General features: G+C 49.6%; 1 protein-coding gene across 8 annotated transcripts in view; it reads right to left on the reverse strand.

Moving 5' to 3' along the window:
- The window catches only part of TNS1 (tensin 1), a 178,626-nt gene that overhangs the window by 148,317 nt on the left and 8,694 nt on the right, over nucleotides 1-21,615 (reverse strand). For all 8 annotated transcript variants that reach the window (XM_032354754.1, XM_032354749.1, XM_032354747.1 and 5 more), the window contains exon 2: nucleotides 19,261-19,298. The gene's annotated coding sequence lies outside the window, so the exon portion shown is untranslated. The remainder of the gene's footprint in view (nucleotides 1-19,260; nucleotides 19,299-21,615) is intronic.

A 21,615-nucleotide genomic window follows, 5' to 3' on the forward strand; every position in this document is an offset into this window, starting at 1 on the left:
GTGCCTCCTGGAAGTCGGTACCCAAAATGTGTTTGACTAACAAAAATGGAGAAATGCATGTAATTTCTCCAAATGTGAGGTTCAGGGGGGAAATAGAAATAAAAGAATCCTTTCATTGTGCACCAGAACCTGGACCACACCCGAGGACAAAGGGGTTAAGGTGGTGCCCTTGGCAAGTCTATCTGCCTCCCCAAGGTTCGAACTTGGCAAAGCTAGAAAACAGGGAAAGGAACGCTTGAGGCACACAAAGCTTCTATAAAGCCCTGGGCACCCAGGAGATCCCCATCCATCTTTCAGGGCAGCAGAGATGCCCCAGGGGTGCCCAGACTGCTAAGCAAGTCTCGTTCCATTCTTGTATCTGCTCTCGGGGCTGGAGCCCGGAGCCTGGCTTGGACAAGCTGCCTAATGCTGGCTGTGGGGAGGGGGTCGCGTGTTATCAGCAACACAGGGGTCTGGCTCCATTCATTCGCTGAGTGAGGCTGGGCAAGCAGCTTGATCTCTGTCCTGTTTCTCCGGCTTTCCCACCTTCCCCTGCCCGTCCAGCCACGACTGGAATAATAATAGCAATAATGAGTTCCTCGTGAGGCTGTTTGGAGAATTCATTGACATGATCCATGTAATGTGCTTAGTGCGGAACCTGGCGTCTAATTGCTTGATCATTGATAACCACGGCGATTATTATCCTTAACTATCCTGTCTGAGAGCCACAGTGGGGCCCTTTGGCCCTCAAGGCCTCAAGGAGCCTGGACCAGAGGAAGCCTTAGGGTGGGCAGCAGCCCACAGGACAAAGGAGGCTGAGAGGGGAGAGCAGCCCAACCCCATCCTCTCCAGGAATGCGGCTGGCGGCTGGGAGGGCGGGGGGCGAGGGGAGATGCCTCGACGCTGAGGTCAGGCCCTATTAGGAGCTGGCAGAGTGTTTATCATCCTCACGTGTGGGGGGAGAGGGGGGTGGTGGAGATCGGAGAGGGGGAGGAGGAGAAGCAGCTGCTGGGAGGAGCTGGAGATAACTATGCCTTTGCTGGTGTCCTGGGAGACCCCCCACCCTGGGCCCCTCCGCTAACTCACTCCGCGAGTGGGGGGCAGGAGGAGAGCCGGGTGCACACAGAGGTGGCCCCCACTCACTGCCTCAGCTAGGAACAGGACACCCATCTCACCGCGGGCCCCATTCCCAAAGATCCTCACAACAACCCAGCAAGCTAGACCTCATCATCCTCATCGGACAGTCAAGGAAACTAAGGCTGGGGCTGGTCAGGCTCACTGCCCAAGGACGCTCACTGACACCAGTCCCCAACTCCTAGGTCTCCTCCGTACCCCAGAGGCCTCTGTGGGAGTGGCTGCCTGGGAGGGGGGCAGGGGAGTGTCAGTGTGAGAAAGGCTATGGTCTTAAGGAGGCTTGGTTGGCCTGCACTGGTTTTCCAGGTCAGTGCAAGGCTGGCTGAGATGCACCGTCCTACAGACACACTGGCTGCCAGGTCAGGACAGCTCAGCCCTCCCCTGGCCAAATACAACCACTTCTATTCCTGACATTCCAATCAAGGGGCCCCAGCTGCTCCTTCGGTCCCCTGGTGCCCCTTTCCTGGCTTCCCACCCCCAGAAGACAGCCCCTCCGGAATGAACCCAACTCACTCCAACTACCATTTCAACCTGTCTCTTCCTAGACTGTCCTCCACCAAGACCAGGAAATTTTTCTGGGTCCCCTCAGTGATTGGGGTCATACCCACTCCTCTAGTGGAGCTAGAACCACCCTGGGCCTCAGTTTTCCCTTATGGAAAGAAGGAGGGCAAGTGACCCAAGGCCCTAACAGGGTATTTCTCCTCTCTCTCTCACTCCCTCTCTCTCTCACAACACACACACACACACACACACACACCCCTCATAGCCACAACTCCTGCCTGTGCTCTGTGACTAGCCCACTTTGATGACTCCAATTACTGTCTCCCATAGTGATCAGTCACCAGACAGACTATGGCTGCCAACGTCTCCTCTCCCAGAAGGGAAGGTACCTCGTGTGTCCCCCGAAGACTGGCCACACGTCCCAGAAGGCAGCAGAAGCCAAGCCTTGTGGAGGGCATGTTCCCACTAAGGCTTCTGAGGAGATATTCAAAAGCCTTCCTCTGATCCCCCCCGAGTCCTCTGAGAACAAAAATGACTCTTGCATTTTACAGAGGAAAGGAGGGATCTGCTCAAATCTCACAGAGAGCAAGAGTCAAAGATCAAATTAGCAGACGAACAGGCCCAGACCAGAAGCGCAGACTTCCATCCCAGATCAGCCTGGTGGGGCCCCGTATTCTCCATCCCTCTACCTACCCTGACAAATGAGAAGCTAAGTGACTATCGTGCTTCCTGCAGAATGGGTGGATGTGATGTCCATCTGCGTCAACTTGTCTCAGCCACAGTACCCAGTGATTTAACCAAACACAATCTGGACGTTGTCTGAGGACATCTACATCTACAATCATTTGAACTTGAGTAAAGGAAATCACTCTCCAACATGAGGACAGGCCTCCTCCTAACAACTGAAGGTGCAAAGAGCAAAAACTAAGGCTTCCCGGAGAAGAAATTCTGCCTCCAGGCAGCAACACCAGCTTCTATCTGATTGGCTAGACCACTGGCCTGCCCTAGAGATCCCACACCAGCCAGTCCCCGCTGCCGTGCAAGCCACTGCCTTAAAATAAAGTCTCATAATATACACACGGGCATAGCTCAGAGACGATGCACAAGTTCAATTCTAGACTACCATTCTAGAGCCAACTGCCCCAGTAAAGCCCATCAGATGACTTTTTTGGTTTCCCAGTGCATATCAAAGGTAAAAGTTATGTTTACACTAGACTATAATCTAATAAGTGTGCAAAGGCATTATGTCTAAAAATTTACACAATTTAAAAAATACTTAATGGCTAAAAAAAGCTAATCATCACTGGAGGTTTCAGCAAGTCACCTTTCCACCCTGTGCAGGAGGCACCCTGTGCCTCCATGCTGATGGCAGCTGACCTATCCGAGCGGGGGCTGCCAAAGGCTGGCGAGGCCATGGCAACTTCGCAAAATAAGACAATAACCTTAGCCACGGCATGGACTCCTCCTTTCATAGACCATTCCTCTGACACTGTCTGAGAGCATCTACCCACAGCATGACTTCTTTTATCACTGGAGCCAATCCTCTCAAACCTGCCTCTGCTTTGTCCACTAAGTGTGTGCACGATTCTGAATCCTCTATGGCCTTTCCAACATCCCCACGGCATCTTCACCGGGAACAGACACCCTCTCGAGAAACCACTTTGTTTGCTCGTCCACAAGAAGCAACTCCCCGCCCACTCAAGTTTGATCACGAGCTGGCAGCCAGGCCCGCACATCTTCAGGCTCCTTGGCGAACTCTAGTTCTCCTGACATTTCCACCACGTCTGCGGCTACTTTCCCCACTGAAGTTTTAAACCTCCAGGGGGGGGGGGGGGTGAAAAAGGCAATCCCGGCAAAGCACACTATAAAGAGATATGTCTGTGTGTACCTCCTACTGGTCGCTTCTGGGAAGAACCCTGGATGCAAATAAGATGTCAAAAAACGTGACTCCTACCAACGTAAACTCCCAATGGCCGTGGCAGGGTCAATTCGACCAAATGATGATGATGATGATAATAATAATAATAATAATAATAATAATAGCATTGGGTTACAACTTTTTTTTAAAAAGTGAATATCCAGGTACCATACTGACATAAATAAATAACTGAATAAAACAATAAGGGCTCATAGACAGTGGGCTGAATAGGGACAGGACAATGTGAAAGAACAGTCGAATTCTATCTATCCATGTAGAAGGAGTGATGCAAACATAGACTCAAATAAACTCAAACTAAGAGACAGTCTAACAAATATCTGACACGTATTCTTCAAAAGTGCCCAAGTCATGAGAGACAGAGAGGGACTGCTGAACTGTCCCGGCTGGGTGGAGGCAAAGCCGGCAGACTGCTAAATGCAATGTGGGATCCTGACGTGGGTCTGGGATCCGGAAAGGGGCGGTGCTGGAAAAACCCAGCGAACTCTGCTAAGATCTGTGGATTAGTAACAGCATCCCATCAGTGTTAATTTCCTGGTTTCGATCATTACACAACAGATCTGTAAAGCTGTCAACATTTGGGGAAGCTGAGTGAAGGGCATATGGGAACTCTGAACTATTTTGGCAAACCTTCCGTGAGTTTAAAATCATTTCCAAAAAAAAAAAAAAATTTTTTTTAAGTGAGTTCTAAAGAAGACACAGATTAAGGGTCAGAATGAGAGCTGAAGGGCAGTTAAAGAATTAGGTCTTTGGGAGGAAAGAGGGATTCGATGTGGGAAGTCCCCAGATGCCTCCACGAATCAGAGGAGGGATGCTCAGATGAGAGAAGGAAGAAGGCAGGCTGCTCAGGGTGCATACAGCACAGCACACAGATCTGGCCTCTGGATAAGGAGACACAGAGTATATGGGCCTCCCAGCTCTGGGACCCTCACCTAGAGAGAGCCAGACCTGGCTAACGACCATGACACCACCACCACCACCATAGATGTCACGGGTCACAGGCCACTAAGCACCAGGAGCTGAAAGCACGCTCCATATTGACTAATTTCACCTCATTATAATCCTGCAGGAAGGTCTTTATGACCTCAGTTTATAGATGAGGAAACTGAGAATCTGCAGTAAATGACCCCAAGTCACTCCACTATAAACAAGGGAAGCAGGGAATAAATCCAGCTCAGACTCCCAAGCTCCCAAACCTCAAAAACAAAAGAGACCTTGACTACCCCCAGTCCATCTTCCCTCTGCACAGCACAAGATGGCTGCTAAGAGCTTACCATCTCACCAGACATCCTGGTCCGGGGGGACATACTCATTGTCTTCCCTGAAGATTAAAGCTGGCATGGTCATACAGAATTCCCTCCACCCAACCCGGCCGCCTCTGTCTGGGACCCCACTCCCAAGGCAGTGACAATGACACAAAGTGCTGGGATTCATGACGGCTCTGAGCACTGTCTGCATTCACTCATTTAACCCTTATGTGACAAGGCAGGGACAGATCAGAAGCCCATCACAAATAGCGTGTTGAAGAAGAAAACTCAGAAACGGATCTACCGTGTACAGGTCAGACTCTCTCCTCGAGGCTCTCTGTAAGTCTGGATTCTATTTCTGGGCCCCACTCCCACCACCTTCCCGGCTGGGTGAGCAGGAGGCTCAACCATCCCAGCCCGTCTCCTCCTCTGGGTCCTAGGGGATTACCGTAATGCCTACCTTTTCGTGTTATTGTGAGGATTAGATGAAATGGCTCCTGTCCATGCCAGGATAGGGGATCTTTGTAAGCCAGGCACTCGTGGTGGAATTCAAGCCAGTGTGCTCTTCCTAGCGCAAGAGAGGGCACTGGAGCCTTTCTGCTGTTCCTCCAATCACGTATGACCCATGAGTGACCTTCCTCCCCGGCTTCCTTCAGCAGAACCCAGTTCGAACCCAGACACCTCTGGACACCCTCGCTTGGTTGCCCAGGCCCAGCAGGTGGAAGCCGGCCAGGGGGTTAATCTGTGACTCACTTAGAGCTTTCTTCTGCCTCAGGACATACATACCCCTCTCTTCCTAATGGCCCCCCACGAACATCCCAGCCTGCTTGGCAGCTACAGGGTACAAATGACCAAGTCACTCATCAGCCAGAGGCCAGAACCCTCAGAGAAGAGGGGGTAGGGCCTCAGAGGTCCTCAGAGGCAGGGCAAAGCAGGACACAGGAAAGGGGGGCCAGCAGGTGACCCCAGGCAGAGGAACCAATGTGGAGGAGGGGGAGGGAGTGTGGGCCATTGTCACGGTGGCGGAGCTGGCCAGACCTGCAAGCTGGTGGATTTCTGGGGCACTTGGCTGTCTGTTATCTTTGGGTCTCAGAATAACAGAATAAAATATGAGTTTCCAGGTATTGAGAAAGAGCCTATCTCATGCCAGGATCTTACCAAATCCATTTTCTCTAATCCTCACATCAACCTTGCAAGGTTGGCTGATATCAATGTCACCAGTTCTATATAGATGAGGAAGGCAGATTTCGGAGGTTGAGAGACTTGTCTGATATGACACAGCTCACATAAATGGCAGAGTCAAGATCTACCTGACCCCAAGGCCAGAGGAGCTCCAGCTCCCCAGCGTACCCTCTTGGGACAGGCAGGCTCTGGAAACTGCTCGAGGTCAGTGGCCCGGGAGGCTCAGAAGTTTAAGACAGTCTTGGCCGCTAGGGAGAGCCATGCAGGAAAGAATGCTGGGTTCTGGGAAGGCAGCTCAGGACCCCAGGAGGGAGGGGCTCACCGTGCCCCAGGAGTGGGGAGCCCACTTCTCCCTTACCCTCTCTGCCTAGCCGGCTCCAGCAGAAACTGTAAACCCTCACGCTAAAAGCTGGAAGCAGTGGAGGAGACTGGTATGGGCCAGGGATCTAGGAGTCACCCTGTTCCCTCCCGCAGCACGGACAAGCTTCCCCATCTGCGCCACACCACGGACCCCAGGCCTCATCAGATCTCTCACACTTTCAGTGGGAAACTGCTGGCCTCTGTTCCCTCCCACATATTTTACCACACGTCCTGTCTCAACAGGACCCCAGGGCTTCCTTCTCCCTTCCCCCTCTCTGGCTCCAAGTCTCCAACTCCCATTCGCCCCTTCTCCCTGCTCTGGGCTCGCACCCTCCCCCTTTCAAAGTCCTCGGTTCCCTCAGAGGCAGCAATCCCCTATGGGATGTTTACACAGCCCCAGAGTCAGAAACACTGCAAACTATGAGACCTTTGGGGAGCCACATTCCAGGAAAATGAGAAGCTCAGTGTCACTTTCTTTCCCCCCCGCCCCCCCCAAGCCCTCCCCGCCTCGCCCCCTCCCCCCCGGGGTGTGTATGTGTGTGCGTGCGCGTACTCACTGCGAGGACACATGCCCCAAGCTCACTTATTAACTCCTGAAGGTCCTGCACGCTATTACCTCAGAGAGAACTTTAGGAAGATGGGGCAGGGGTGAGCAGGGATATAAAAATGTACAACTTCTTGCAAATTTTTATAACACAGCAAGGAAACAACTTCCCATCCAAGACCTACGTTATCCTTGACCCATAACCCAGGGGGGGATGTGGAAGCCAGGAGAACACAGAGCCCGGAGGAACCAGTAGCTTCCTGGGGAACGTAAACCCGGGAAAGCTGAGGAGTATCCAGGGCAAACACGGGTTACTCGGGTGCTGTCAGGGAACCCCACCATCAGAATCTTTGGGGACATTACATAGTATTACGTATCCCTGGACCTGAGTCCAGGCTCACTGAACCAAAGCCGAGGGTGGCAGGAACATGCTTAACGGGCTCACCAGGTGATGTGGGACCCACTGACAGGTGATGTGAGGAAAGAGCGACCCATGGCTCCTCCCCCTTAGTAATCGGAAAACGGGCCTCCACAGCAGATGGTAGAGGCCAAAAGCAGAATGGGGTGGGCCCCGCTGCAGGGAAAAGTCATCAGGCTTGGGAGCCCCAGCTTCCCAGAGTTTGACCTCGGTGTTCTCATTCAACAGCGCATGCAACAACATCTGCTTTAGGTGTGTTTTCTCAAGGACGAAAGGAGTCAAGTGTCACATAGCCGCCACGCAGAGGACACTCAAGAAACAGTGGCCACAGAGTGATTGCAATGAAGAATCCCGTAAAACTAAGAGGAAAAAAGTAGGGTCCTTGAAAAAGCCAACAAAGTTGACAAGCATTTAGGTAGCCCGACCAAGAACAAAAGAGAGAAGACCCAAAGTACTAGAATCAGAAATGGAACAGATGTTCCTGCCGACCTCATGGAAATAAAAAGAATCGTGAAGGAAGACTACAATCATATGTCAATAAATTAGATAGCCAAGAGGAAATGGACAAATTCCTAAAAAGACACAAATGTCCTGAGGCGCCTGTGTAGCTCAGTCGGTTAAGCGTCTGTTTTTTTATTTTTTTTTTAAAGATTTTATTTATTTATTTGACAGACAGAGATCACAAGTAGGCAGAGAGGCAGCAGAGAGAGAGAGGAGGAAGCAGGCTCCCCACTGAGCAGAGAGCCCAAGGCGGGGCTCGATCCCAGGACCCTGGGACCATGACCTGAGCCAAAGGCAGAGGCTTTAACCCACTGAGCCACCCAGGTGCCCCTATCCTGGATGTTTTTGATTTCTTATACCCTTCATCCCCCCAGTTTGCTGGCTAGAACCTCCCATACCGTGTTGATCAGAAGTAGCAAGAGCAGAAATCTTAATCTCATTCTTGGCTTTATTCACCGTTAAGCATGATGTTGGCTGTGGGTTTTTTGTTGTTTTTTTTTTTTTTTTTTTGGTGATACCCTTTGTTAGGGGCATTTCCTTCTATTTCTAGTTCATTGAGTTGTTTTTTTTTTTAATAAATCAGGAGATATTACTGGATTTTGTCAAAATTTTTTTCTGCATCTATTGGGGTGATCAGTGGTTTTGTTTTTTCTATTCCTTTGATATGGATTGTATTAAGGAATTTAATTATGGAATAGGATTACTCTAGTTGATTTTTAGGTGTGAAAACAGCCCTGCATTCCTGGGGCAAATCCCATTTGGTCATGGTGTGTAATTATTATTAAATGTAGCTGGCTCAGAGCCCCACATCAGGCTCTCTGCTCAGCGGGGAGCCTGCTTCCTCCTCTCTCTCTGCCTGCCTCTCTGCCTACTTGTGATATCTGTCTGTCAAATAAATAAATAAAATCTTAAAAAAAAAAAAATCCAGGGTGGAAAGGGAGGAGTGAAACCATCTCTATCCACAGATATTGAAAATCCTAAATAATTCACTTAAAAACTATTAGAACTCCCCTGAAGCAAATAATGCATCATATTTTTTTTATTTTTTTATTAACATATAATGTATTATTAGCCCCAGGGGTACAGGTCTGTGAATCGCCAGGTTTACACACTTCACAGCACTCACCATAGCACATACCTTCCCCAATGTCCATAACCCAACCACCCTTTCCCTAGCCCTCTCCCCCCAGCAACTCTCAGTTAATGCATCATATGTTAATAAAAATAAATAAATAAAATAAAAAATAAAAACTATTAGAACTAATGAATTCATCAGGTTGCAAGATAAATCTCCAATGTTCAAAAATCTGTATTTCTACACACTATGCATGTATTTCTATACAGCCATCTGAAAATGAAATTAAGAAAACAATTCCCTTTAAAGAAATTCCATTTCTTCCATTGAAAAGAATAAAATACTTGGGAATACATTTTACAAAACATACTCTGAAAACTACAAAACCGTGTTGAAAGAAATTAAAGAAGTTCTAAATAAATGGAAAGACATCCCACGCTCCGGGCTCGGAAGACTCAATAGCGTTAAAATAGTAATACTCCCTGGATGGATAGATTAAATTCAATGCAATCCCTATTAGAATCCCAGCAGGTTGCTTTGCAGAAATTGATAGGCTGATCCTAAAACTCAGGGACCCAGAACAGCCCAAGCAATCTTCAAAAAGAAGACTCACACTTCCCAATTTTAATACTTACTACAAAGCAACAGTAATCAGAATAGTGTGCTACTAGCATAAGGATAGCCATATGTATCGATGAAATAGAATCAAATCCAGAAATAAACCCACACACCCAAAGTCAATTGATTTTTTGACAGGGTTGCCAAGATCATTCAGTGGGGAAAGAACAGCCTTTTCAACAAATGGTTTTGGGACGACTGGTTAGCCACATACAAAGGAATGCAGTTGGGCGCTTACCTCATACCCTATATAAAAATTAACTTGGGGTGACTGGGTGGCTCAGTGGGTTAAGTGTCTGCCTTTGGCTCGTGTCATGATCTCAGAGTCCTAGGATCAAGCCTCACATCTGGCTCCCTGAGCATCAAGGAGCCTGCTTCTCCATCTCCCTCACCACCCCTGTCTACCCCACACAACTCTTAGCTCACGCACTCACCCATGATCTCTCTCTCTCTCTCTCTCTAATAAATAAATAAAATATTTTTTAAAAATAACTCACAATGGATGAAAGACCTAACTGCAAGAGCCAATACTATTAAACTTTTCGATGAAAACTTAGGGTCAAATCTTCATGACCTTGGATTTGGCAATGAATTTTATATATATAAAATGACTTTTGCTTTTGGTGTCATACCTAAGAATTCATTGCCAAATCCAAGGTCATGAAGATTATATATATTTGCATATATATATATATATATATATATATATAAACACACTGTATCAAAATTTTGCACTTTTGTGCTACAAAGTGAAAGGAACAACCCACAGAATAGGAAAAAAATACCTCAAATCAAATATGATAAGGGACCTGTATCATGAACATAAAAACAAAACTTACAACTCAATAATAGAGACAACCCAATTTTTTAAGTGGGCAAAGAATCTGAATAGACATTTCTCCAAAGATACACTAATGACTAATAAACGCATGAGAAGATGCTCAGCATCACTAGTCATCAGGGAAATCAAAGCAAAACCACGATGAGAGGTCACTTCCTATCCACTAGGATGGCTAGAATCAAAAAGTCAGATAAGCTGCGACGAGGAAGGGGAGAAATGATAACCTTCCCCCATTGCTGGTGAGGATGTAAGATGGTGCAGCTATGTCATGGGCTGGACTGTGTCCCTCTAAAAAGATATGTTGAGGTCCCAATCCCCAGCATTTGAGAGCATGACCTTATGCGGAAGTAGGTTCTTTACAGAGATAATCAAGTTAGTGTGAGCTTCTTGTTGTGAGCCCTAATCCAACATGCCTGGTTACTGGAGACGAGATGAGAAGACAGAAGTACCACTGATTGCCAGCAAACCCCCAGGCACTAGGGAGAGGCAAGAAAGGATCTCCTCTACACCTATTAGAGGAGCATGGCCCTGCCAACACCTTGATTTTGGACTTCCAGCCCCCAGAAATGTAAGACCATAAATTCCTGTTGTTTAAAGTCACGAGTTTGTAATACTTTGTTACAGCAGACGTAGAAAACTAATAGAAGCTACTTTCAAAAACAATCTAGCAGTTCCTCCAAAAGTTAAGCAGAATTACCCTATGACCCTGCAATTCCACTCCTAGGCACATACAACTGGCCCTTGAACAAGGGGGTTAGGGGCACCAACAGTCTGAGCAGTAAAAATCCCCATTTAACTTTTGACTCCCCAAAAACTTAACTACTAATAACCTACTGTTGACTGAGAAACCTCACCGATAACATCAAGTCAGTTAACACATTTTTTTCATTGAAATTGACACATATATTACATACTATAGTCTTACAGTAAAGTAAGCTAGAGGAAAGAAAATGTTAACAAAAACCTCATAAGGAAGAGAAAATACATTTACCATCCTATAAAAATCTGTGTATAAAGTGGACCTGTGCAGTTCATACCTGTGTTTTTCGAGGCATCCAGGAGAAATGAAAATATACAATCACAGAAAGACTTGGATATGAATATTCATGACAGCGTTATTCATGATAATCGAAGATGGAAACAACCCAAATGTACACCCATTGATGCATGGGTAAACAAAATGCGGTAGATTCTCGTGATAGAATATTATTCAGCCACGAAAAGGACGTGTCTTTAAAACATTACGCTAAGCGAAAGAAGCCAATCACAAAAGCCATACATTTCTATTATTCTATTCATATGAAATCTCTAGAACAGGGAAATATGTTGGGACTGAAAGTAAATCACTGGTTGCCCAGGACTGGGACAGAGGTAGGGGGAAAGGACTGAGTAGCAATAGCTATCAAGTACAGGTTTCTTTTCAAGGGGACGAAAAGATTCTGACACGGATGGTCAGTGCCAGACCAAGAGAGAAATGATGGAGACGGGTCTTCGGAAACTGTAGACCAGTGGTTCTCAAATTTGGCTTCCAAGGGGACTTACCTGGCAAGGTTTTCATTAAATCAACTTTATCAAGAGAGAATTTAAATACAATAAATGCAACCCTTTTAAGGATATAGTCCAAGGAGTTGGACAGATGTATACATCTGCATAACTATCACCACCATCAAGATAAAGAACATTTCTATCACCCAAAAAATTTCCCACACACCCTCTGGCAAGCTTCCCACCACCCCCAGTTCCAGTAAACTACTAATCAACTTTTTTGCCATCATGGCTTCCGACTTTCAAGAACTTCAGAAAAATGGAATCACCTAGCATGCGCTTCTGTGTCTGGCTTCCTTCCCTCAGCAGTATCATCAACATTCACTCACAACGCCATGTGCAACAACTGTTCATTGCTTTTTGTCGCTTGGTCATTTTCCACTAGCCCATAATATCACATGTTTCTCCACTCATCTGTTGTTGAATATTTGTTTTTTTCCAGTTTGGGGTTATTGTGCATAAAGCTGCTATGAATATTCATGTATTTTGTGGGCATGTTTCCATTTCTCTCTGGTAAATACCTCGGAATGGCTTTGCTGGGTCAGGCAGCAAGTATGTGTGTAACTTCATAAGGAATGGTCAAACTGCTTTCTGGAATGGTTGTACCATTTTACATTCCCAGTGCTGGTTGCCACTTTAAAAATTCCCAAAGCCTGATCTTGCCCCAAAGCAACTAAATTAGACTCTTACCGCCCTAGGTGACTCTCCTGTATAGATAAAGTCTTTGGGACCACTGCTATAATCTCAGGAGCCCTGGGGCAAGCAAACAAGCAAAAGACACATCATATTTGCCTGCACCATTTCCTTGTGCCTTCTTGATAATGGACAGAAAAGAAGAAACACATAAGCAAGTATCTTGCCAAGTCCACACTTTGCCCTGTGTTGGTCACTCAGATTTTCCCCACCTTCCAGGAGTTAGAAGGCAGGAAGAATACAAAATAATAAATATTGGCAACTTTTTCACCACTTGATCTAGAACGTGGCATATAGTTGGGTCATCACTCTCAGTGCTCCCGAGAGCCCTACGAGATAGGTCCTACTCTCATCCCGGTCCTAGGAGGGAACTGGAGCACAGAGAGGTTAAGGAACTTGCCCAAGGTCACACAACCAATTAGGGATGCACTCAGGATTTAAACGCAATACTCTGCCTTCAAGGCCAAAGAACACGGATGGGTCCTGGGGCTGTGAGCCTCCCCCAGTCCAGCTATAACCCGGAGCAGGAGAGTACCCCAAGCCTCCAGCACAACCACAAAGGAAACACAAGCAGGTGTGTTTATGAGAGAGCGGGAAAGGTGGTGTGTCGTAAGACTGAAAGGCGGGAGTTCATTATAGGATTTCCTTTCCTTTCAAGCTTCAAGGATGAGATTTAAACCCTCTGGTACAGGAGAGGAGACCAAGTCAGTGCTGGTGCTTGGGACAGGGAAGAGCCAGGGTCTGGGAAGCGGGAAGGAGAAAGAGAAAGAGAAACAGGAGGTGAGCAGAAGCCGCCTGGAGGCTGAGGCGGGGACAGTTCGCCTGCCCAGCAGTCGCCTGGTACCTTCCTTTCATTCACATCTGACCTGGAATGAGCATTCTGCTGGAAGGAGCAGCATTTTTCATCTGGGATGAAAATTTTAAACAAGAGCAAATCAAGAGCAAGAAAAACATTTCTCAAAAACATATTAGGGCTTAGGGAAACGGTGTGGGCTACGTGGGTACTCCTCGGATCATCTTTGCAACTTTTCCGTAAATCTAAGACAACTCTAAATTTACAAGTTCCCTTTAAAATAATAGATAAACAGATGAGAGTTAGCTAGTTTGATAAAATGCACCTGGAGGTTGTGGAATCCTAGAGCAGGGGAGCGAGAAGAAACACAAAACGGACGAAAATCTGCCGTGTATATATACACACTGTGCGTAGGCTGGAATAAAAGTGGAAGACAAATCCTGGACCATCCATTTTAACCCTCAACAGGAGCGAAGCAACTGGGGACAGATAAAGACCCCATGAGACAGACGGATGGGGACTAAGGAGGCTCGGAACTGCCTCCTTCAAGGGATTCGCAGTCGGGAACTGGAGGGTGGCATTTCCATCCAGTGGGGTGACTCTCCAGTGCCCAAACCAGCCCTCTCTCTGTCTGTTTCACTCTCTTCCCTTCTCACTTGCTCCCCACCCATGGATTAGGGCAGTGCCAGAATCGCATAGAAAGCCTCTGGCCCTTAGCCAAGTCGGCTACCCTCTCCAGGCCCCAGTCTTGGATCTATAAAATGGGGCTGCCATGAGCCCAGCCCACCTCACAGAACTGAGAAAGTGAATGAAGATGTTTGTGTATTACAAATTTCTGTGTTGACAGAGATGATTAAAAGTTCCTAGTCACGTCTGTTCAAAATAGCCCCAAACTGCAAATAACCCAAACAGTAATCAACAGTGGGATGGATAAACAAACTGTGGTTTGTTCATAGGCTGGAATACAACACAGCAATCAAAAAGAATGAACCACTGTAATATGCAAGGACAGAATGTCGAGTGAATGAAGCCAGGCAGAAGAGTCAACAGGGGCATCTGGGTGGCGCCGTCGGTTGAGCATCTGATGCTTAGTTTCAGCCCAGCTCATGATCTCAGGGTCGTGGGATCGAGCCCCATGTCAGGCTCTACACTCAACATGGAGTCTGCTTAAGACTCCCTCTCCCTTTCCTTCAGCCCCTCCCCCCTCCGTGCTCTTTCTCTCTCTCTAAAACAAATAAATCATTTTTTTAAAAAAAAGAGTAAATGTACTGTATGATTCAATTTATAAGAAGTTCAAAAAGAGGCAAAACTAATCTGCGATGGCAGAAGTAAAACTAGAAATTTCCTTTAGGGGATACTGTCTTGGAGGGGTGCAAAAGGGCACTTCCGGGAGCTGGAAATGTTCTAGATATTGATCTAGTTCATATACAGGTACCAACTTACTGACGTGTGTACTTGACGGTACGTGAGTTATACTCCCGCTAGAAAATGTAAATGACCAAACGTATGTGGAGCGTGAATCTCCGTCAGAAGGTCAGAGGGCTATTTGGAAGGATATTACGAAATGATTTTGCTGCTCCTTCTCTCCCGCTCTCAAGCCCTCCCTCACCCCACTCCTCTGCCTCTCTCTAAATAGGAACCTCTTGTTCCTCAACATTCCTTTATTCCACTCCTTTACTCCTTCATCGGACCCCTACTATGAGTCAGGGACTATTCTGGAAGCTGAGGGTACAGGCTAGCTCTCAGCCCTCCTTTGCGCAATTAAACAGGTACTTCATATCTACTCAGGGGCCCCTGCTCAGCAGCAGGGAGCATTTCTCTCAAGCAGGTCCCAGTGGCAAGAACTGGGCACTGAATACCTGAGATCCCTTCCAGTCTTCACCTGTGGTTCAAGAAAGGAGAAAGGCGCCTGCTGTGTGCTGGTGTGCATTTATTTCTCTACAACACAGGTCACAGAGCTGGAAGGCAGCAGGGGTAGAGGGACAGGTTTGATTCCTACCTCTCTGCCCTTCCCAACACTGTCAAGGACCACCCTCCCAGGAGCCAGGTCAACCTGGCCCTCTCTCTGAGCATCCGTGAAGTCGGCCTCCAAGGTGGCCCCTCCATTGATTCCTGCCTCCAAGTAATCATGTCTTTACATAGGTCCCTCCCATAGTCAATGACGATGACCTAGACAACAAACAGGATTCTGTAAACATAACTGTATTTGTCTTCCAAGGAGAGGACAAAAAGACATTGTGGCCACCACGTTGCTCTCTCTTGAACCACCCACTTTAAGGAAGCCAGCCACCATGTTGTAAGGACACTCAAGCAGCCCCATGGAGAGCGCCATGGGGCAAGAAACTAGGACCTCCTGCTAACAGCCCACGTCAACTCGATAGCCACATGAATGAACCACTTGGAAGCAGCTCCTCCAGCACCAGTCAGGCCTTCAGATGACCACAGTCCCAGCTGACGTCTTGACTGTCACCCCACGAGACATCCCCAGCCAGAACAGCCAGCCAAGTCACTCCCAAATTTCTCACCCATGGAAACTGCATGGGATACTAAATGCTTGTGGCTGCTTTCCACTACTAACTTTGGGGGGAGATTGTTACATCCTATTGCTGTGTAAACAATACAGCCCCTCTCAGATCGGATCGTGGTTCATGTTGCAAGAACAGTCCGGAAGGTGGCATGTTAAGACATCCAGAACTACCCACTCTCCAGAGGGGTGACCAGTGCAGGCTGAGTTTGAGAGGACAGGAGAGAACACACATATGCAAGAAATCCCCAGCATGTGGGAAAAGAGCTGTGAAATAAGAAATCAAGCAAAGCAGAAAACTTGGCACCTTCTTCCCTAGAAATTTCTCACACACTCCATCTATCTCGGTAAATGGAACCACGTGCACCCAGTGACTCTAGCCAAAAACCTGGGAGTCATCCCTGGACCCATTCTCTCTCACACACCCAACATCTCATTCATCAGCCAAGTTCTGGGCTCTACCTCAGAATGTATCCCAGATCTGGCCCCTTTTCACTGCCTTTCCGACAAGCACCATGGACTAAGCCACCAGCCTCCCCGACCTGGACTATGTCAGCAACCTGCTGGCCCATCTCCCTAGCCTACCCTGTGCCTGCTCAAGTCCAGAGCAGCCTTCTCAAAACAGAGATCCGATCATGTCCTATGTGCTCCAAATGCTCCAGGGCTCACTATTCTCCAGTGACGTGACCTTCTTTCAAGCATTTGATAAGCTCATCTCACCTCGGGGCCTTTGCACTTGCTCTTCCAACTTCCAGGTCACCAAGGAACATCAACATTTGAGTCTCACCTCATGTGATCCTTCCTCTGAAGTGTCTTCCTGGGTCACGTTAGCCTAATCACTCTCTAACACACTGCTTTAGTTCATTTCCTTCATAGCATGTTTATCCTACTTATTGTCTGTCTCCCCCAGGAGAATGTCAATCCCATGAGGGCAAATGCCTTATCTGTCTTATATACCCAGAACACTGCCTGACCCTTGGAAAGAGCTCAGCAAGCATTTGTGTAATGAGCCCTGTCTAGAGGTAAGGGGATAGATGAGATGACCTCCAAGTTGATCTGGTTATAAAATCCAGAGGACAGAGCTCTGCTGTGTGCGCTAGGGCTCCCACCGCCCTTCCCGGCAGGAGGAAAAGGCAGGGCAGTAGTAAGATCTGTGGTTTTAGGGGAAAGACTTGCCAGCTGGGTGGAGTGCACGCCACCAGTGCATCCCATTTCCTATAGAGGAAAATCCTCTAAAAGGCTCTTTCTGTCTGTCTGGCCATGCCCTGCCAGTCCACCTCTACCCTCTGGGCTGTCCTCCAGGGCTAGGCAGAGCAGAATTTTGCTACAACCGACAGCCTGGGAGATGCTGAGTCCCCAGCATTTCCAAGAATTGCCAGGCAGGTTATGCCCCCAGAAATCATTTCTGGCACCCCTCTGGCATCTCAGCCTCCATTCAACCAGACTCAGACCCTTCACTGCCAGTGTGTTCATTCCCTCATCCTGTCTAAAGGCATCTGCTGCGGCAAGAGACAGAAAGCCAGGGGGGGGGGGGGTGGGCAGGGAAAGATTAAGGAACATCAGCAAGATGGGATCTTTAGAAGGAAGCACCAAGGCCCAGGGACAAAGATAGTGAGGAGTTACACCAGGAGACCTTGGGGAAGTCATTCACCCTTTGGGTGCCTCAGTTTCCTTATTCATAAAACAATGGGATCTTTCAGCCTGTTTTACGCCATGATGGATTAAAAGAATAAAGTCAGATAATGCACTGAAGTGCCTTCTAAAGCCCAAAGCGCTGTACAAACATTCATTGTTATTAAGAGAAGCAGGTGCAGAAAGGAAGAGAGAAAGGGAGTAGACAGGGGAGGAGCGAGAAGGCGCAGCCTCTGGGGTTAAAGGGTGGAGAAGCTCTGCTCTGGATGAACAGAACAGGGAGGCAGATGGAGGGAGAAGCAGAAACTCACTGCCCGCCCCCACCACGGGAGACAAGGCTGCGAGAACCAGAAAAGCAGAAGGCGATGGGAGGGGCAGCTCTCCAGGTGTGCCCATTGTGAGCCAGGCCCTTTGCACTTCTGCTAGGAGGGCACTCCTACCTGGAGTTTACCGATGGGGAGACGGCCCCAGCAAAACCAAGGATTTTGCTTGAGCAAGGCCACCCGGGAGGAAATGGATTACCTCGCAGATCTGTCCGCTCCATGAGCACCCTTCTCTAAAATAATCCTTGGCGCTTGGAGTGACCGGTTGATGATAATGACCAGTTACTCCATTCTGGAGCACCTACCTTACGTCAGGCACTGTCCTGGGCACTTTCACACCCATTATCCCATTTCATCCTCATAATAACCTCTTCTTATTCCCATCCCCTCGAGGATGAAACAGGCTCACAGAGGTTGCATGACTGGCCCAAGGTCATTCGGCAAATAAAGAAGCAAAGGATGAGATGAACCAGATACTGAGTCTCCACTGCCCCGCGCATGCTTCTGAAACTTCCTCCCTCCTCCTTCCATTCACTGAACTCCTTCCAGAAAGATCTGGGGTGAACAGCAAAGGTGGACTGCAAGGGCAGGGGAAGATGAGCCATCATGGCGGGCAGCGCAGACAGACAGGTAAGGCCCGGCATTTCCACCTCCAGAAAGCTGGCCCATGTGACAGAACAGCCGCCCTCCCAGATAAGCCATCATAACGCAGCGCTCTAAGAAGCCCGCTCCTGACCCATCGCCCCTCAGTCCAGGCCTGAGAGGATGCAGCAGGGCTCCAAGCCAGCCAGGCCAACCCTCTAGCCTTCTTGCCTCAGTTTCCTTCTCTCACCTAGGCCAGCCTTGAAACACCAATGGGGAAACTGAGGACCAAAGTGCCACCTGGCCAATAATAAGAGTGAGATGATCTTGCGAGAGGTTCTGTGCCCGGGGAAAGCCTGACCTCCGACCTCATCCCCACTTTCCCACCTATCCTGTTTTCCCGCCACTGGCCTCCTTTGGCTGTGGCCCCCATCCCAAGTTTTTCCAGACTGCCTGAATTGGGCCAACCAGGGCTCTGTGCCGCCCACGGGATAAATGAAATGCATCCCCCTCCTCCTTCATTCCCTGAACCAGCGCCCCCTCCCCCAACTAAGGGAAATACTTTCAAAAGTCCCCTCCCTTGGAGCTTGGTCCCTGCCAGGCACCTTCAGGAGCTGCTCAGACCCCGCACGGCGGCCCCCCACCCCTGGGCCTCGCCTTCACCTTGACCCGAGCCCGCTCCCGGCCCGAAGCTTTGCATAAACAAAGAGCAGGGCAGGGGGACGACCCGGGCACCGCCCCCGGCCCGCCGGCGCCCCCTGCTCCCGTCCCGGACCCGAGCCAGTCCCGTCCCCGAGCACCCCGCCGAGCCTGCCGGCCCGCGGCCGCTTACCTTGGCCTGGCATTTCCGATGACAGGAGAAGCTGCAGACTGCGAGAGGGCGAGACACAGAAAGAAAGTTTAGCCGCGAGGTATGAAATGGAAACTCGGGCGAAATCTCCTCCCACCCCCGCCCGCACTCCGCTCTCGGGAGGGAAGGAGGGAAGGAGGAACGGAGGGAGGAGGGGGCGGAGGGGGGCGGAGGGGGGCGGCTGCCGCAGCTCCCCGGGGCCTGCGGGGCGGGAACGCCCGGGACTGCGGACCCGCGGGCCGCGGAGGCGCCGAGCCCCCATTGCCAGAGCCCCCGGGGGGCGGGGGCGGGGAGGTGGGAGGGGCAGGGGGGGCGCGGGGGTGGGGAACCTACTCCCCTGCTGGATCTGTGCCAGGGGCAGAGGTGGCCAGGACCCAGGCCCAGTGGCAGCCACGCCAAGGAATACGGCTTGGGGTGGGGGTTCTCCCATTACATACACACCAGGCAGGCAGGCAGCCTGCACCCCAGGAACCGTGATCGTTGACTCTCCCCCAGAGAGAGACGCACACACCTAATTTACGGTCCAGGAGAACCTGGGTGCACACACACATGCACACTCACCAATAACCACTATCCCCGTGCACTCGGCCAGACATCTACACATACACATATATATACACACATAGCCTCACACACACTCGCACTCATACTCATGCCCCAGGGAAACCTCTGACTCAGGGGCACCAGCACACACACTTTCACAGGACACCCCCAGCATACAGCGCGACACAGGCATTGGACATGGACACACGTATAGATGAGCCTTACGCAGGCTCACAAACTCCTTGTGCATCATTTGAAACACACACACACACACATACACACACACACACACACACACACACAGCAGACTTAACTCTGCCCTCCCACCACCAGAAGCTGGAATCAAATTTCCTATGGGGTTCCCTCAGTCTGGAATGTCCCAGCCCTGCCTGCCCCACCCCCAGGGCACTCCCTGGGGTTTGGTGGTTCCCCTCCCACCAGGTCTCACAGATGGGGTGAAGGGTCTCCTGAGCTGAGCTTCTGCACTGACTTGACCTTGTTAGCTGCTGAGACGGGGCGGGGGGGGTGGGGGTGGGGGGGGGGTAGGAGTCAGGGAGGCTGGGGAGAGCAGCCCCAACCCCAAATCTTTGGCAAGCACAGCCCTGGGCCACAGCCCGCTGCCATGGCCTCTTGGATCTACAGTTCGTCCAACCCCTCTCTGGCTTTGAGCCAACCTGATTCTCAGCAGAATGCAAAAGGGGGAGACTGAGGCATAGATGAAGGCCCAGAGCTGCCAAAAGAGGGCTGTCCATACTAAGGCTTCTGATTGGTCTGTAGGAGTGGAAGTCTAGGATGTGACCTTGGCCACTGGCCCTGCCTGGGACCTTGTTCTCCCAGAACCTAGTCCTGGCCCCAACTCAGGCCTGTGACTCAGCTGTTGCTGAGCAAGCCTTTCCAAACCCCACCAGCCACCCAGGCCAGCTCGGGAACTTCTGCACCCCTGACCACACCAGGACATACCCACCCCTGGCCACCCAAATCAAATCATGCCCATTTGTCTAGCCTTTCTGCTTCTCTCTTGCCTTACCCCACCCGACCCCTACTACCCCAGGATGGCAATTCCCCTCCAGACACCCCAGCCCCACCCCCATGCCTTCTCTCCTGGCCTTGGAATGTGGAATTGAGAAAGCCTCAGGCCATGTGGCTTGGGCTGGCCCTTCCAGCCAGGCAGGCGCCCCACTCGGCCACTACCTCCAAACAGAAGGACCTTTCCCCTTCCTCTGCTGATCAAATCCCAACCCTCCTGGAATAAGTCCTGGGCCCCTCCTTTATTCCCTACCTCCTCACAGCTATCACCACACAGAGCACATTTCCCCCACCGCCTCGGTCCCTATAACTGTGGGCTCCTTCAGAGGAAGGACCTGTCTCTCTCTCTTTCTCTCACCACACAATACCTGGTACACAGTAGAAGCTTAATAAATGATTAAGGAGTTGGACCTGACTGAAGATCTCCCCTGGAGTTTATGTGTTCCCCCATTTAATCATTCCCACCCCACTCTCAGCTTTCCCTTGAGCCATACCCTGCCTGCCCCCAACATTTCATGATCCATCAAAAAAGCATTTCCTAAGTGTCCACTCTGGGCCTACTGACCCCAGTCAAGATACCAATAGCACAATGACCTCTGGGACTCCAACTTCAAGTATCTGACAGTTGATAGAATGCGCCAAACCCTTTCCTACCTCAGGGCCTTTGCACTTGCTGTTCTGGCTGCCTGGACCATTCTTTTTCACCCCAGCTGTCTGTCCATTGCTCACCAAGCCAAATCCTTCTTCTCCTTCTAGAATCCACTGAAA

This window comes from Mustela erminea, chromosome 8 (assembly GCF_009829155.1).
Source record: "Mustela erminea isolate mMusErm1 chromosome 8, mMusErm1.Pri, whole genome shotgun sequence".
In the NCBI taxonomy this organism is placed as follows: Eukaryota; Metazoa; Chordata; class Mammalia; order Carnivora; family Mustelidae; genus Mustela; species Mustela erminea.